This window comes from Haliotis asinina, unplaced genomic scaffold, assembly GCF_037392515.1.
Source record: "Haliotis asinina isolate JCU_RB_2024 unplaced genomic scaffold, JCU_Hal_asi_v2 scaffold_17, whole genome shotgun sequence".
NCBI classification, from domain to species: domain Eukaryota; kingdom Metazoa; phylum Mollusca; class Gastropoda; order Lepetellida; family Haliotidae; genus Haliotis; species Haliotis asinina.
Window position 1 is genome coordinate 314151 of NW_027133889.1, and position 6234 is coordinate 320384.

Below are 6234 nucleotides of genomic sequence, written 5' to 3' on the forward strand. Positions count from 1 at the left end.
TGGGTGACCATTCTCACTGACTTGGTTGACGCATGTATCCTTGAAGCGTTGTCAGTTTTTGTTTTTTTGTTTGTTGTTTTTGGGGTTTTTTTAATCTGTTTGAAAATATCTTCACCATGTGAAGAGGAACATAACTATACACATAAAAGTGAATTAGTGTAGTTTTTGATCACATACGACCTCAGTTGGAGAGGGTTATAAATGTGTTTGACACATCTTGAGATTGTTGACATTATGGCCGTAGAGATGGATTACCGACCACAACCTACTTAGAGTTCGCATACATAAACAATTACTTGATCCCTCTTCTGACCTAGTGCATGCTATGTGGGATCGGGTACTCCCAGTACCCAAAGTGCTCACGGGAATAGAAATACAACGGTTTTGGTGTGTTTTTTTCCACGTAGTTTCGAACACGACTAAAGTTCTCTTGCCGAAAATGTACTATTTATTTTTTTAACGGTTCATTCATAGTTTTGATTGTCTAATGCACAATCTCTTTTGCGTTAGACGTGTAAATGCTATTTCCCACTGACACATGTCATCGGCTTCCCATTGTGTAGATCGATGCGCATGCTGTTGATCAGTGGATTGTCTGGTCGATTATTCACAGACCCCCGCTACATAGCTGGAATATTGCTGAGTGAGGCGTAAAACTAAACTCACTTACTCACTCAGTAGTATACTCTCATACCCAGTGTATGTTTATGTGAGTGCGTGAGTTTAGTGTTATGCCACAGTCAGCAATGTTCCAGCTATAAAGCGGCCGTCTCTAAATCATCGTGTTTGGAACAGTCAGTCCAGTGATGAATAGCTTGAGCATCGATCAGTGCAGTGAGGCACCGATGAAATCTGTCGACCAAGTCAACGAGCCTGACCACCGGATCCCGTTAGCTGCCTCTTACGACAAGCATAGTCACCTTTTTGGGGCATTTATTTGCGTAATGAACAAAAGACGATTTCGAGGTCTTGGTAGCAAATGTAAAACCCGCGGAGGAAGGAATTTGAACACTCTTCTCCAACGTTAAGTCAAATACATATAAGAGCGGGAATTATCAGCTAAGATACAAAAACAAACATCGATCATAGGGTTAACTGATAACACGCTGATTGATTAATTCCTTTTGTTTTGCTCACTGGATTTCTCAAAAGGTAGTGTTTATATGTGTAGATTTACTGTTGTATACCGATCAAACCCTGTCGTAAAGTACTTGTGTAAAAACAACATCCTTTCTCAAAGGATTAACCACAGACAGACAACGTGCACTAGATCGTGCTTAGAGCGTGTGTGAAAAATGATTCACATAAGCAATCCTATAAAATGTCTAAATATTACAGTCATGTTCACTACAAATATAAGCAGGTTGTCTGCTTTTCATGAAGTTTCAAAATGCATACAAAAAGGGTAATAAACTGTTTAGGATTATAAGACAAAATATTAACACGTGCATTTATTTTCATTCCTAACATTTTCTACCACTGGCAGATGGTTCAATATCCAAATGTTTTTGTGTGTTATCATAAAAGATCAAGATGGAAATATTATCAAGTGAAAAGATTTCATTTTAGGTGATGAATCTATACCTACGCTGTCAATTGCGAATCCGTGGGCGCCACAAAAGTCAAGAACCAAACGAGAATTCGGTTGATATCATTCTAGACAAAAAAAAGAAAGAAAACCCCCCAAAACGGGGCGGTGGGATAGCTTAGTGGTTAAAGCGTTCGTTCGTCCCTCCGAAGACTCGGGTTCGATTCCCCACATGGGTACAATGTGTGAGGTCCATTTTCTGGTATCCCCCGCCGTGATATTGTTAGAATATTGCTAAAAGCGGCGTAAAACCAAACTCACTCACTCACTCACTAGAAAAAAAAACAATAGCAATATTTTTTCTTAGAAGAGAGTGATGCCGAATTTGCAATTTACACTAAATTTATCGTCCCATGATGAACTCTCTGGGTGGATTTGTACACAAGAATAGAGCAAAATCATATTCTGTTCTGCAAATTGATTTGTTACATAAATTGAAAGCAGCATTTTCTGAAATGTGAGTCCATCTAACAAAATTAATGTAAGTAGTTCTTTCCTAACCAAGACTGATATGCCTCCAGACAGTCTACCATGTGATGACAATTTATCTGCATCTTTGTTTACAAATTTAAAATCATGAAAAACATGGTATAAATCAAGATCTTAACATCAAGATTCTGAGATTCCAATAACGTCAAATGCATGTATATAATTAACAACGTCAGTGGCGGTTAACTTACATTAAACTCAGGAATGTTGTCACCTGAGGCTGAGTAATCCTGATGAAGCGTCCTACAAATCATTTCAATTAGTGTCACTCACTCGGCCCTGGTCATACTTCGCCCGTATATCCCACGCCTGCTCTCTATAGTTCTTAATATATTTTGTTGTCAACCAGCAGAAATTAAATAACCTTTTGCTATCAGTGATTTATAACAATCAAATCCATCCATATCATCACCGCGTACCATCTGTCACTAAACACTTATCGCATCAAACATATCTTCCAATATACCCGAGTACTCAACCCGTATACCCCACACATTGTGCTGTCATCCCAGTCGCAAGTCCGAACTACGTACCCTACTGCACAATGACAGGGTGTTTAGGTTATTGTGACATGCATTTTAATCAAGAAATACCCTGTCGAACCTGTTGCGTAATTACACGGATCGTGCACAACTCACTACAGGGTATGACATCTGAAGTTGGATTGACAACGATAGGATTAATTGTAAAGTTTGATTTGTTGCTCGACTGTTTTGTGACTACGTTCTTCGCGTGCATATTTCTCTGATTTCCACTGTAACTATGCCATAATCAAGACAGTTTTGCTGGAATGTGTTGAGACGGGACAGGACACACCTACCTGGAGGTTCGACTTCCTTGTTATACATGTCACTTAAGAGTCACATGTTTCTGTGCGAGTTGTATCGCAAAAATATCCACCGAGGCATGCATTCTGTAACTATGACACAACACAATGTACACGGTTGGAAATGCATTAAGCAACACTAAATTCTAAGACCTATAAATCGGAAAATTTAGAAAGAAGACAATTTGCCCTAAGCGATACATGAAATTGACATAACTCAGTGTGCCGCACGAGGTTTAAGCATGTAAATCAATAGCAGACAGATCGTATGAAACGTCCCACCTAGCTCATCATCAGTGTCCTGGCACGTCATAAAATGTCCGAGGCTTTGAAATGGCAGATTATTGGCATGGGGAATGGTATGTCCCTTCGACAAATTGGACAGCAAGTTGGGTGCCGCCATTCAATCATTTCACGACTCATCAGCAAGCACAGGGCCATTGCTGTTGTTAAAGATCGCCCAAGACCAGACAGACCCCGTAAGACGGCAGCAAGAGAGGATAGAACACTATCGAGACTTGATTCTAGCTCCTTCTTACGATAATGGTTAGCGGGCAGAATCCTCTTTGATAGAACTGCCAGGAATTGCTTTAAAGCAGCTTGATACAGGGCCAGAAGACCAATAAAGCGCATCTAACTGTCTCCAGCTCATAAAGCAGCACGTCTTGAATGGTGTAATCACCGTGTACGCTGGAATTTTGAATCATGGCGGAGGGTCCATTTATCCGATGATATCTTATTGCATATGGTGGATGGTAGGACACGCATGTGGAGAAAAGGGGCACAGCTATGGTTCCACGATACATCCAAGAGACGGCTCCTTTTGGTGGACATTCGGTCATGGTGTGGGAATGCATTTCCTAAGCTGTACCTTATGAAGGTTCGTGGTACCCTTTCTGGGCCTCGGTATCAACAAGACGTCCTTGAGACCATCCTCTTGCGTCAAGGTCCATCTTTAAGGATGACAACGTGAGGGGCACGTGCTGTAACCGAGTTCTTTAAGCCATTCCATGGCCATCTATGACTCCAGATCTCAATCTTATTGAGCATTTGCGGGACATTTCGAGCCTCCGCGTGCGACAAAGAGACCCCCCCCCCCCCCCCAAATATCTACATACGATGCTGGCACCTGTAGCTTCAAACTCGCAACTTCTCCAGCTGTTAGTGCGTGCGAATACTACTGTGGTCCCTTTGAACAAACGTGACAACACGTGAAGTATGGGTTGCCTCTCCCTCGCTGTGATGGGGTTGGAATATATGTAAAACAGAACACACAGTCATTTCTCTTTCTCTGTCTTTCTCTGTGTCCCTCTCTGTCTCTCCGTCTCTCTCTGCCTCTCCCTCGCTGTGATGGGGTTGGAATATATGTAAAACAGAACACACAGCCATTTCTCTTTCTCTGTCTCTCTCTGTGTCCCTCTCTGTCTCTCTCTGTCTCTCTCCGTCTCTCCCCTCCCTCCAAATATCTACATACGATGCTGGCACCTGTAGCTTCAGTCTCGCAACTTCTCCAGCTGTTAGTGCGTCCGAATACTACTGTGGTCCCTTTGAACAAACGTGACAACACGTGAAGTATGGGTTGCCTCTCCCTCGCTGTGATGGGGTTGGAATATATGTAAAACAGAACACACAGCCATTTCTCTTTCTCTGTCTCTCTCTGTGTCCCTCTCTGTCTCTCTGTCTCTCTCTCTGTCTGTCTCTCTGTCTCTCCCTCGCTGTGATGGGGTTGGAATATATGCAAAACAGAGCACACAGCCATTTCTCTGTCTTTGTCTCTCTCTGCCTCTCCCTCGCTGTGATGGGGTTGGAATATATGCAAAACAGAGCACGCAGCCATTTCTCTTTCTTTGTCTCTCTCTGCCTCTCCCTCGCTGTGATGGGGTTGGAATATATGCAAAACAGAGCACGCAGCCATTTCTCTTTCTTTGTCTCTCTCTGTCTCTCCCTCGCTGTGATGGGGTTGGAATATATGTAAAACAGAACACACAGCCATTTCTCTTTCTTTGTCTCTCCCTGCCTCTCCCTCGCTGTGATGGGGTTGGAATATATGCAAAACAGAACACACAGCCATTTCTCTTTCTTTGTCTCTCTCTGTCTCTCCCTCGCTGTGATGGGGTTGGAATATATGTAAAACAGAACACACAGCCATTTCTCTTTCTCTGTCTGTCTCTGCCTCTCCCTCGCTGTGATGGGGTTGGAATATATGTAAAACAGAACACACAGCCATTTCTCTTTCTCTGTCTCTCTCTGCCTCTCCCTCGCTGTGATGGGGTTGGAATATATGTAAAACAGAACACACAGCCATTTCTCTTTCTCTGTCTCTCTCTGCCTCTCCCTCGCTGTGATGGGGTTGGAATATATGTAAAACAGAGCACGCAGCCATTTCTCTCTCTTTCTCTCCGTCTTTCTCTGTCTCTCCCTCGCTGTGATGGGGTTGGAATATATGTAAAACAGAACACACAGCCATTTCTCTTTCTCTTTCTCTGTCTCTCTCTGTGTTCCTCTCTGTCTCTCTGTGTCTCTCTGTGCCTGTCTCTCTGTCTCTCACGCACACATGCACACACATGATCATATACATGATCTACACTGAAATATTTGTGTTAGTTGATTGTATTATGTTTAAACAACGCTTGCATTTTTGTCTCAGAGAGTATGCCTTCGCACTTTTATCGGCAGACTGAGAGAATTGCAAACTAACAGAGTTACCTCCCTCCGATCGAAATCTTTCTCGACAAGTGCCGTGAATCCTGAGTGAGTTACCGACAAAGCATAATTTAATCGACCGCTAGAGCATGAGTATCAAACCACCTGACAGGAGACATCCGACTTGGGTGACATCAGCGATTAATTGCCAAGTTTGTCTGCTGGCGTTTCAGTGCTTCAGTATGAAGCTGGACACATCCTGTTCTCAGCATGTTTAGAATGTTCTATTTTACTGAGAAACTATCTTCCATTTTTTTTATTCAAAGCATATTTTCATCATAATCCTTAACAATTCCCTACAAAACTGACATCGCTATGTTCATATACTACGAACAAAGTGTCTTCAGCAACTCTTACTTGTCCTAAGAAGCGAGCAACTGGTTGTCTTGATGGGCACTAGTCATCGTGTCCCAGATGCTTATTGATTCTGTTCACCGGACTGCTTGGTCCAGACAAGAATATTTATAGACGGTCGTTATGAGAGCGGCCCCTTACACAGCGCACGAACACACACACGTGTGCTATATAAGGAAAAACAAAGCCAATTCACAACGTACAATATTTCGCTATTGTAGTTCTAATCTACCTGGTATAACCGTGAATACATTAGGTATTAGATGTATGTAGT